At 42.8% G+C, this 10,274-nt stretch overlaps 1 long non-coding RNA gene and 1 pseudogene across 1 annotated transcript; one reads left to right on the forward strand and one right to left on the reverse strand.

Moving 5' to 3' along the window:
* Nucleotides 1-1,683: 1,683 nt before the first annotated feature.
* On the forward strand, nucleotides 1,684-8,960 carry LOC123651426. The gene is made up of 3 exons (XR_006740136.1): nucleotides 1,684-1,785; nucleotides 4,927-4,932; nucleotides 8,945-8,960. It is a non-coding gene; the product is annotated as an uncharacterized LOC123651426 (long non-coding RNA).
* On the reverse strand, nucleotides 1,701-2,414 carry LOC118706397 (annotated as a pseudogene).
* Nucleotides 8,961-10,274: the final 1,314 nt, after the last annotated feature.

The following is a 10,274-nucleotide window of genomic DNA, read 5'->3' on the forward strand; positions in this document are numbered from 1 at the left end:
AGCTAAGGGACCTTGATTTAATAGGCCCATTGCATTCTTTCACCCGAGCCTGCCATGAGTCTCACTCTCATAGAGGCAGGGAATAAGCTGACAACAAATCACAGCCTTGTCCTTGGTGAAACACTCTCATGGGGGAAGAGGGTACATGCCAAGCTGCATGACACTTGACATTGTTGGATCAGATGGTTTGGTGGAGGTGTGAAGAAAGGATAGTGGGATCACAGGAGAACAATCTAAGCTATGCCTGGAGGGGAAAGGGAAGACTTCCTAGAAGAGGTGATTTGGGAGCTAAGGTCCAGCAATTCTGTTTTGTAAAAATATTTAAGAGTGTGAGAAAAGTTTTAACCAATGGAGTGTTCAGGACAAGACTGTTTGTCAAAGCGACCTTACTCTGATTCCAGCCATCATCCAATTCATCCAGTGCTTGTGCTAGTTCTATGATTAATGAGGAACCCTCTGATTCTGAGTTGGCTCCAATCCATTCATTTATTAAACAGCCAGGCACTGTTCCAGGCTCTGGGTGCACAGTACTGAACAAGACAGGGAACTAACATTATATGGAAGATTCATACTAAACATACAAATAAGTGTATATTATAATGTCACATAGTGATAAGGGATTTGAGATAGATAAAACAAGGGTGCAGGGAATGTTATTTAGATATCCAGCCTTAGCTGGTTTGACTCAGTGGCTAGAGCGTTGGCCTTCGGACTAAAGGGTCCCAGGTTCAATTAGGGTCAAGGACTGTGGGCTCGATCAGCTGATCAACAATTTTCTCTCATCATTGATGTTTCTATCTCTCCCTCTCTGAAATCAATAAAAATATATTTTAAAAATATTATAGATATCCACAGGCTTTTGCCCTCATTTTATTCTCCCATATGAACATCTGGGGAGAGAACATTTCAGGCAAATTCAAATATCCTGAGGGAAGATTATGTCTGGCATTTGGGGGGCTAACAAGGAAGCTTATGTGGCTAGAGAGGGCTAGGGTGTGCAGTTGGAAAGGAAGCTGAAGCAACTACAGGAACTGGGAGCTTATTCTGAAATGAGAAACCCATGAGTAATTTTGAACTTGGAGCAGCTGACATAATCAGATCTATGTCGTAAGTGCTACCTGTGCTAGGACAACATTAGGAGCAGGAGCCCAGTCAGAGGTTCTGACGACAGTCTAGGAAAAATGATAGTGACTTTAATTAGTGTAGTCGCAGTGGAGGTTCTGAGAAACTGTGAGATTCAAGCTATATTTTCAAAATCAAGCAGAAAGGATTGGCTGTGGGGCATAAAGAAAGAGAAGTTTTTGGCCTAAGCAACTAAGTAAAGGTATGCCTTTCACTACGATGTGCAAGTGGAGATGTTGAGTAGGTGGTTGGGTCAACTAGTCAACAAATCAGCAAGCTGAACACTCGACTTGAGAAGCCATAAAAGGAAAAGCATAGTAAAGCTAGAAAACGTAGAAGAAAAATGGGATGAGCAGAAATTGATGAAGCAGAAACAAGTGATAGAATTGAGAACACAAAAGTTGATTCTTTGAAAAGCTGAAATCAAAATCAAACCCTTTAAAAAGCTAGATATAAGGAGAGAAGAGAAAAGTCAATTATGTATATTAGAAAAGAAAAGGAAACAAACTATAGATACAATAGATTATACAATAGATGACTGACAACACAGATACGTGGTTTTTTTTTTTGGGGGGGGGGGGTACCAAATTACTTCATTTGAAGTAATGGTACAAATGAAAGACATGAATGGATGATTTGGTACAAGTTATAGAGAAGGTAAAGGTAACTCTGACATGCACGTGCTACTTTGGTGACCAGGGAAGTCACTCCCATGGCTACGGGAAGCCAGCCTATGACTTAGCTCTCATCGCTGTCTCCCAGGATGTGCTTGTCAAAGAGAAACTCTGCCATGCCAGTTTCAGGGGCCCTCAACCTGCTCAAGTTGGTTATGTGGTCACCCAATTCATTGATGAATTTCACCTGTTCATTCAGGTAGTGAATCTTAATGAAGTCACACACATTTTTGTCAGTGGCCAGTTTGTGCAAGTCCAGTAGTGATGTGACTCACACTTTTCCCCCAAGTGTGATGCACACTCCATTGCATTCAGCCCAGTCTCGCAGTCATCATGGTCTGTTTTTTTGATATCCCGAATGAAGATTCGGCCAACTCGCTGGTTCTGCAGCTTCATCAATTTCTCAGCACGTTCCGTCTCCTCATGAGGTGGTGAGGAACAAAAGTTCTTCAAAGACACATCATCACGGTCAAAGTAGTAAGACATAGACAGGTAGATGTAGGAAGCATAGAGCTCCAGATTGATCTGGCGGTCGATGGTGGCCTCTGAGCTCTGGTGGTAGGTCTGGTGCACCTGCGAGGTGGACCCAGTCTTCATGGTGGGCGGCTGAGGAGAGTCTGCTGCACAGTGTCAGAGTGGTGCCAGGGGCCTTGGGGCTGTCCAAGGGCGGGCACTCTGAGGAGGTGGTGGAAGGCTGGATCTGGGCAGCTGGCTGGGATAGCTCAAGCTCCAGGTTCTGCCCAAGCACTGTTGAAGCAGGAAACCACAGTGACTCTCCGCAAAGATTGTCCAGATACGTTTTTAAGGATATTATGCAAAACTGTATGTCAGTAAATTGGAAAACATAAGCACAAGGAATAGATTTCTAGAAAAAGAACAGCTTACCAAAACTGACTCTAGGAACAGAAAACCTGGCTAGACCCTCTAGAACCAAAAAGAAATTGACTATATATTTTAAAAATCTACCTCCCAAAAAGAACAAGCTCAGGGGGCTTTATAGACGAGTTCTGCCAAATCTTTAGTGAGTGGGTAATTCCAATCACAGACGGAAAAGAAAAAAGTCTCTTCAAACTTTTATGAGACCAATATAACTATTATAATGAGCCAATGAAAGTATGACACAGGATGTGAAAATAGGGGTAAAAATCCTAGACAAATAAACGGAATCCAGCAATATATGATGATATGTCATAACCAAGTTGAGTTTTATCCTAAGAATGCAAAGATGGTTTAAAATTAGAAAATCAAAGTGAAAAGATTTAAGAGGAACAAATTATATGATTATGCCAATCAATGCAGAAAAGGGACCTGGTAAAATTCAACACCTACTTATGATAAAAAACAAAAACAAAGAACTAACAACAAGCCCTAGCCAGCGTGGCTCAGTGGATAGAGCATCGGCCTAGGAACTGAAAGGTCCCAGGTTCGATTCCTGTCAAGTTGCAGGCTCCTCCACAGTCGGGGGTGGGGGATGGGGGAAGCGCATGCAGGAGGCAACCAGTTGAGATATTTCTCTCACATCGATATTTCTCTCTGTCTTTCCCTCTTTCTTCCACTCTCTCTAAAAATGAATGGAAAAATATTTTTGGGTGAGGTTTAAAAAAACAACAACAGACACACAAAGAATCAACAACAACAACTTAGAGAACTATGAATAGAGTGGGACTTCTCTAATCAAAGGTATCTATAAAAAGACTTAGAGCAAACATCATATTTAATGGTATCAAGTGGAAAGGAAGCAAGAAACAGACAAGATCTACAGTACAATATCATTCATGTAAAATAAAATAAAAAATATGTGCTTTTCCTCCAACTCTCTTTTAACTTTCATCCTTGGAGTTTCACCATGAGGAGAAAGAAGCATTAATCCCAAATTGATTCTCTAGTTGTTAGAATGCAGAGATGGAAATCCAGCTAGTAATTAAAAGCTGGGAAAAGAAATGGAAAAAAGATTCAAATCACTCATTCTAGCTACAAAAATTATAAAAACAGTTGGGAATAAACTTAATAAGAAAAGCTAAAATGTCTATTAAAAAACTATAAAACTTTACTGAAAACATAAAAGAAGACCTGGGGGAAAAAAAAAAAAAAGGATCTCTGACAGGTTTGGCTCAGTGGATAGAGCGTCGGCCTGTGGAGTGAAGGGTCCCAGGATTTGATTCCTGTCAGGGGCATGTGCCTTGATTTTGGGCACATCTCTGGTGGGAGGTGTGCAGGAGGTGGCTGATCGATGTTTCTAACTATCCCTATCCCTTCCTCTCTGAAAAAAAGAAAAAAGAAAGAAAGAAACTACTAAGGCCGTGGTTTGCCGCTCTGCTGACTAATGAGTTTGCCGACCACCGTACTATGGGAAGAGTTGACAATAATAAATATGTCAATTCTTCATAAATTAATCTGGAAATTCTTTGCCTGAGTAAAATTCCAGGAGTTTTTATAGTCTGTAAGAAGTTAATGCTAGACCGAGAAGAGTAAGTATACAACACTAGAAGTTCAGACACTTTTGAAAGAGAAAACCAATGAAGAGGGTCTTGCTAAAAAATCTTTACTTTGTCCGCAACAGGTTTGGCTCAGTGGTAGAGCATCGGTCTGCGGACTGAAAGGTCCCAGGTTCGATTCCGGTCAGGGGCATGTACGTTGGTTGCAGGCACATCCCTGGTAGGGGGTATGCAAGAGGCAGCTGGTCGATGTTCCTCTCTCATCGATGTTTCTAGCTCTCTATCTCTCTCCCTTCCTCTCTGCAAAAAAATCAATAAAATAAAAATAAAAATCTTTACTTTGAATAAATAAGAGTTAAATGATACAATTTCACCCTTTCCATCTGAAAGTAGGAAAATAGAGTTTAAAGCATTTGCTAGAAGAATTTAAAATGGGTCATTTAAAAAATGGGACTATAACATTTTAAAAATGACTCTCCTTAAAAATGGGACTATAGAAGATAAAAACCAGGAAAATGTCATAGAGATAGCAATTGACAGAAAACCAACAACCACAAGGATTTTATGGATATGGCAGATAGAGTGCAAACTTGTACTCCATCTGTCGAAAAATTCCTTGAACTGATAGAAAATATACATTTTTTTTGCCCCGCTGGTGTGGTTTAGTGGTTGAGCATTGACCTGTGAACTGCGAGGTCACGGTTCGATTCCCAATCAAGGCATTTGCCTGGGTTGTGGACTCAGCCCCAGTGTGGGGCGTGCAGGAAGCAGCCGATCAATGATTCGCTCTCACCACTGATGTTTCTATCTCTCTCTCTCCACCATCTCTTCCTCCCTCTAAAATCAATAAACATATATATTTTTAAAATCTCAGGTCCCGCCGGGACCGGTTTGGCTCAATGGATAGAGCGTCGGCTTGGGGACTGAAGGGTCCCGGGTTCGATTCCGGTCAAGGGCATGTACCTTGGTTGCGGGCATATCCCCAGTAGGGGGTGTGCAAGAGGCAGCTGATCGATGACTCTCTCTCATCGATGTTTCTAACTCTCTATCTCTCTCCCTTTCTCTCTGTATAAAAATCAATAAAATATATTTAAAAAATAAAATAAAATAAAATAAAATAAAATCTCAGGTCCTACCTGAAGCCTAGCCTTGAGACGTGGCCTGGGACTGAGTCCTTGGTTTCACCAGCTTCAAACCCTTACCAGCCACACTTGAGATGGTTTTGGTGTTTAATGCTGGCCGAGCCATAGGACTATCAACAGAGATCCACTGAAATCCATCCTGTCAGGAAGTGATCAGCAAACACTGATGTTAATCTGTCTCAATATGACATTATCAAGTGCATGATCTGATTTTCTGGCGAGATGTGAAGGTTTGTCTTTGGCACCACCCTGGTCATGCTGCCTTCCCCGGAAGCTTTAGGTGTCGTCAGTGTGATTTCTTACCATATCCTGGCTCTTTTCTGTCACCATCAGCTTCAGGATCTACAAGGTTGCCATCCAAGCTGTACAGAATTCAGAAGAAGGCCATCCATTCAAAACTTTCCTTAAATACGCGAATGCGGCCGTGGGAAACTCATTATTCTCTCTTTCTGGTAGAAGATCTGGCTGAGTACTTAAAGCTCGTTGTCTTAATGTGACTGATAACTTTTGTTGATTCCATTTTCAATGAAATCACCCTTCTGATTCTTGCTGAACTGCTCATTTTCAATGTTTCGATTGTCTGTGAGAAGTACAAGATCCAGATTGATCACTATGTTGGCTTTGCTCATGGTAAAAAAAAAAAAATCTAAGCAAAACTACCTGGAATTGTTAGTTTTGGAGAATAAGTTACATGGAAACCAGAAATGCCACAGTTACTAAGACATAATTTAATAGTCATAATTTTGTTACCTGTACTCTGAAGGAATGTTTTCAGTGTCAGCCTGAGCCTGCATTCCAAGTTTGTTTGTTTAATTTTGATGTTTCCCCCTCCTTTCTCTTTACCTTTAGTATGAAGCACAACTATTGTTATACTAAAACAAAACAAAACAAAACAAAACAAAAAAAACCACCACCACCACACACACACACACACACACACACACACACACACACAAAACCCTGAATATCTTAAAACCCAAAAGAATAAAGACAGAATCAGTTTAATAGTATAAATCAATACCTTAAGAGTTGTGGAGCTTTTATGTGTATCATGAAAAGGGAAAGATTGAAATAAAGGAGAAAATGAAAAATAAAACACACTCTTGGGTTCTTCTATTTAATTTTCAAGGACTAGCCTGGCTGGTGTGGCTCAGTGGTTGAATGTTGACCTATGAACAGGAGGCCACAGATTGATTCCTAGTCAGGGCACATGCCCAGATTGCAGGCTCAATCCTCAGTGTGGGGTGTGCAGGAGGCAGCCAATCAATGATTACTATCATTGATTTTTCTATCTCTCTTTCCCTCTCCCTTCCTCTCTGAAATCAATCTATCTCTATAAAGGCTAATATGCTAAGTGTTCCTCTGACCATCTGACCAGTCGCTATGTTGCACACTGATCACCAGGGGGCAGATGCTCGATGCAGGAGCTGCCATGAGCACACTAGCAATTTACAAAGAAACACCACCGTGGACCTGGTGCTGACAAAGCAACACTTGGCTTCCCCCAAGTGGGACACAGGCCCCACCACCACCCCGGAGCAACACCCCACCAAATTGCAGCCAGTGCTGCCAAGACCCCATGATGCAAAATGCAGCCCACAGCCCATCGCAGCCCAGCTGGAAACGTTCACTGTGAGCACCAGGTAATGATGTCACATAACAATGCCAGGCTTCTTCTCCCTAGTGACTAGCTTCCTCGAAGTTTCTTCAGCCCAGGAACATGACTTGCTTTATAGCCAGGTGCAAACATTTTACACTTTAACCAGATGAATGTGAAGCATTTTCTGTGCCTCATCTCATTTGATCCTCACAGAAGTCCTGGAGTAGGTAGATAGGAGACTTGATAGAATCCTATTTTTTTTTTTCATTAACAGGAAAATGGAAATTTAGAAAGTTTAGAAACGACCCAACTGAAAAGAAATAAGAAATGGTGGACCTTGAAAATGACTTTAGGTTTTCTCACTGTGCAGAATATAGTCAAACACTGCTGCAGTTAAATATTTTACCCTTTGTTCTCCCTGCATGATCTACAATAATAGTTTTTCTTCGTGTTGATATTTACTGTGTTGCTGACAATTACCTGAAAGAGAAGTTGGGGTGCTTCACTGGGCTGAAAAAAGTTTAGCTAAATCAGAAAGCAGGTCTAATGAAACAAGTTTATTCTATATACTAAAGGCCTGGTGCACAAAATCTGTGCACTGGTAGGGTCCCTAGGCCTGGTTGGCAATCAGGGCTGATCTGTGGAGTGACTGGCAGGGTTATGGGGGGGGGCACTGACACACTGACACCTGCCTTGGCTGGCCTGGCACCATCTGCTTGCTGGCGCCCCCCCCACGCCATCCCCCCTTCTGCCGCCACTGCTGGTTGTCTCCCTCTGCAGGGCGACTGGTGGGGCAATTGGGGGACCACCCTCTGGCACCTGCCTTGGCTGGCCTGGGGCCTGTGAGCTGGGGGCAGTTCCTGCATTGAGAATCTGCCCCTTGGTGGTCAATGTGCATCATAGCCACTGGTCATTCTGCTAGTTGTTCTACCATTCTGTCAATTTGCATATTAAGCTTTTATTATGTACACTGATAAAAAAGAAACATACAAATTAACCATCACTCTGCTATACCACCAGCCAATCAGGAGCAAGTATGCAAATTAGGGCAACAAAGATGGTGGCTGCATGGAGCTGGCGCAAGCAGGAGGCTTCGGTTACCCAGGGAAATGGAGGAAGCCAAGCTTCCTGCCCACCCTGGCCGGCTCTGGCCTTCACTCAAGGCTACAAAATTTCAATTATAGAAGGTAAATAAATCCAGATCCCTGCTTCCAGCCACCCTGGCCTCCACTCAAGAAGGCACTTAAAAAAAAGAAAGAAAAGAAAAAAGGAAGGAGCTGGGAGCCTGGATCATCCTGGGGACATGGCCAGACTGCAAACAGCCCTCAGCCCCTCACCCAGGCTGGCCAGGCACCCCAGTGGGACTCCCATCCTGAAGGGGCTGTGGTCAGCTTGAAAACAGCCCTCAGCTCCTCACCCAGGCTGGCCAAGCCACCACCCAGTGGGGATCCTCACCCAATGGGGGCATGGCAGGCCTACAAACCACCACAGGCCTCTTTCCCAGGCTGCCCCATGTCCCAAAGGAACCCCCACCCTGATCGGGGCAAACCAGCTGGCCCCCACCCATGCACCAGGCCTCTATCTATACTAATAAAAGGGTAATATGCTAATTAGACTGGGAGACCTTCCAGGAGACCTTCCGGATATTCTTCTGGACAAAGCCATGGTGGTGGGGTAGAGGCAGTTAGAGGCCAAGAGGGTAAGGCAGTTGTGAATGATCAGGCCAGGATAGGATGGTAGTTGTGGGTGATCAGGCTGGTGATGGTGGGGCTATTGGAGGGAAGCAGACCAGCAGGGTGCCGATTAGGGGTGAGCAGGCCAGTGGGGAGGGAAGGAGGGGGTAAGAAGGCCAGCAGGAAGGTAGTTGGGAGTGAGAAGGCCAGCAGGGGAGGTAGTTGAGGGTGAGCACACTGGCACAGGGGGCTTTTGGGGGTGATTAAGCTGGCAGGGGGGCATTTGAGGGTGAACAAGCCAACATGCAGAGTGGTTAGGGGCAATCAGGCAGGCAGGCAGGTGAGCGGTTAGGAACCTGCAGTCCTGGATTGCGAGAGGGATGTCTGACTGCTGGTTTAGGCCCAATCCCTGTAAATCAGCAGTAGGACATCCTTTGAGGGGTCCCAGATTGGAGAGGGTGCAGGCCAGGCTGAGGGACATCCCCCCTCCCGTGCACGAATTTCGTGCACTGGGCTTCTAGTATAAGATATAAAAGGCTAAGCTAACTCAGAAATGTGCGATACATATAAAGCTCTCACTGGCATCAAAACAACGTGTGTGTTTTGATCTGTCACTGTCAATCATAATTTGGTTGCTTTTGTTGACATTCTGAAGCCGAAAGAAAGTGGCATCATTGACAAAATATGTCTGAAGACCAACTATTGGCACAACGTACCTATGAAGCTGAAACAAGCTGGTATCATTGACAGAATATGTCTGAAAAACAACTATTGGCACAACATACCGCTGAAGCTGAAAGAAAGCAATGCCATCGACAGAATATGTCTAAAGAAGAGTCATTGACAAGTACTACCAATACTGGCAGAAACTGCCTTCATAGCAAAAGTGAGGTAAATGAGGATGCAATTATTGAACACAGTTGTGGTGGAATGACTGTTACATGTCAATTTTGCCTATCCCTAAATTTCTCTGATGAAAAACCATACGATGGAAAATTTACTCGATGTTGTAGCAAAGGCAAAGCTTTTCCAAATGATATAAATTTTTTTCAGAATACCTGGCATATTTTAAAAAATTAATGATATGCCGAAACCGATTTGGCTCAGTGGATAGAGTGTCAGCCTGTGGACTAAGAGTTCCCTGGTTTGATTCCGGTCAAGGGCATGTACCTTGGTTGTGGGCATGTCCCCAATGGAGGGTGTGCAGGAGGCAGCTGATCGATGTTTCTCTCTCATCGATGTTTCTAACTCTCTATCTCTCTCCCTTCCTCTCAATAAAAAATCAATAAAATCTATTTTTTAAAAAATGAATGATAAATAAAGATTCTGACAGTAAAAATTTCATGGAAAATATTCATTGTTATATCATGTTGTTATTGTTTATTAGTAATCAATTTATATATTATTTCATGTACATTTTACTAATTTTCTTTAATTTCTGACACTTCTGTTATAAAGGGCAAATGGCAATATTAAAATATTTCTTCTAATTAATTTTCTTTCAATGTGCATGAATTTATGTACCACCCCACTAGTAAAAATATATTTTTAAAAGTTTTTCAAAGATGAGTCTCACATACTTTCCCATCATAACATTGTCTTATTTAAAAAATTATTTTAGAGAGGAA

This window comes from Pipistrellus kuhlii, unplaced genomic scaffold (assembly GCF_014108245.1).
Source record: "Pipistrellus kuhlii isolate mPipKuh1 unplaced genomic scaffold, mPipKuh1.p scaffold_m20_p_51, whole genome shotgun sequence".
Classification (NCBI taxonomy): Eukaryota; Metazoa; Chordata; class Mammalia; order Chiroptera; family Vespertilionidae; genus Pipistrellus; species Pipistrellus kuhlii.